Source organism: Haplochromis burtoni, unplaced genomic scaffold (genome assembly GCF_018398535.1).
Source record: "Haplochromis burtoni strain Fernald_Lab_line unplaced genomic scaffold, NCSU_Asbu1 Contig_211, whole genome shotgun sequence".
Classification (NCBI taxonomy): domain Eukaryota; kingdom Metazoa; phylum Chordata; class Actinopteri; order Cichliformes; family Cichlidae; genus Haplochromis; species Haplochromis burtoni.
In genome coordinates this window covers 667,256-669,278 of record NW_024582572.1, presented here as the reverse complement: position 1 = coordinate 669,278, position 2,023 = coordinate 667,256, and positions in this window count along the sequence as shown.

Here is a 2,023-nt window from a genome sequence, read left to right as displayed (position 1 = left end):
AAATCAAACCCTGGTCCAGTTTTCTCCTTTGGACAGTTCCTTTGTGCAGATGTTTGGGTGCAGACCAAAATAACCCCACCAAGACTCTTTGCAGGAGTTAGCTTCAGTCTAGTTCTGAATGAACACCATAACAATTTGGTTATGATGATCTAACATCAATCTGACACAACAGCCTGGTGGACCTGTAAGTTTCTGCCAACCATGTTCTTGTAGCCAGATATGTTTCACATTCTGACACGTGACAGCGAGTATCACAGACATACAGAGTACACAGCACAAACTGTAGCATCTGCCCATACGATTCTCCATTTTATCTACTAGTCCAGAATACAACACAGCACTTTTATTTCTCCCAACACAGCTGACCAGTATGTGGCCAGAAACCATAGGAAATCTCCTAGCAACCAAAGTCAATGCGATGAGGTTTACCTCTTTTCAGGCCATCCAAAAAGATGATTCTGTTTATCTGGACGTAGCGTTTTCTTCACCCCTCCAAGTGGCTTCTTCAGTCTAAGCTAACTGCAGGTTTCCCCAACCTTATAAACAGTACATTGTCATCATCCACTGGAGCACAAACTGGGCGTCATCAGGACGCTACAGCACAGAGCGAACACCATCCCCACAGACACAGCGGCCAGGGAAGCAGAAGAAGGCTGTGTGTACTCAAGACTGAGTTTGTTGAACACAATATGGATAAGATCTTGGAGAAGAACAACGGGAATTGAGAGACCTGGTGAACAGTGACGGAAATTAGACCAACTGTAAAATTGGAAGCAGTTTCTTTGCACTAACCAAAACAACTACCATCTTCATCTCATGCGGCCCCCCCAGCGCCAGCTGGATGCTCAAGACAAAAGGTGAAGGGAACAACAAAATTCTCCTTTAGATAACAAAACTGTATTGTGACTCTCTCCCCTCTCATTCAAGGCCACCCGAGTGGACCGAAAAGTGTTGGCTTTTGCCTAACCGAGTGAAGGGACACTTTATCTCGATTGAACATGGAACACACCCCCTCCGAACGCCTTTTAATGCTCATGTCTTCTGTGTTGTGAGTTTTTCCCCCTTAATAATAAACACTAGAAACTGCATTTATTTTTACTTGTGTCATCTTTATCTAATATTTAAATTTGTTTGATGATCTGAAGCAAAATGTGCAAAAAAATGAGTAAATGGTGACCAGAGTAAACGTTTTTTCACACCACTGTATACGACACAACACCAGCATCAACAGTGAAACGCAGAGAACAGAGAGACACAATCAGAGACGCGGGGAAGATAAAAATTACAACTAGCACTACAGATAAAATCAAATGTGTGAACACAAGATGTTACAAGCACTGAACTCATCAACATATTGTAAAAAGAACCAGAGACTCAGTATCATGAAAACTGGATGAAAATACAATAAACACAAAAATTAAGATTAATAACAATGAAAACAACTAAATAGAAACGATCTGAATGCACACATGCAGGCAATGTTGATTCTGTTCTTTTGGACGCAGCGTTTGGAGTGAGAGAACCGCTTCACCGCTCATCCAGGACACTTCTTCAGCCTTAGAACTAACTTTCCAGCTCGAAACAGAATCTCAAACTTGAAAATATTAAATACGTTTTCCAAAGTCAAAAACACGACTAATACCCGAAATGAGAAACTGAAATAAAATCTTTCTTTTTTCTGTTTGTAAAATCATCGGTCTGGGCTTCACATCACAAACGAGTCGCTAAAAACAGCTGTTCCACTTAAAATGTTTGATGTTTAACTTCATGTAGCATCAACTCTGACACCTTTTAAACTGATATAGTCACAAACATTAGACAGTAAAAAATCCCAACAATTTTGAAAAGAACAAAGAATGAAAACTCTTCACAGGCTACTCTTGACTTTTCGAGCTTCCTTCTTTGTTTGCTTCTCATCCTTGTAGAAAACCTCCCCACCTGACTGCGTCCTCCAGCTCAGGCTGATGTCTCCATCGACTCTCTGGTCCTTCAGCTTCTGTTTAAGCTGCAACACAAATTTGAT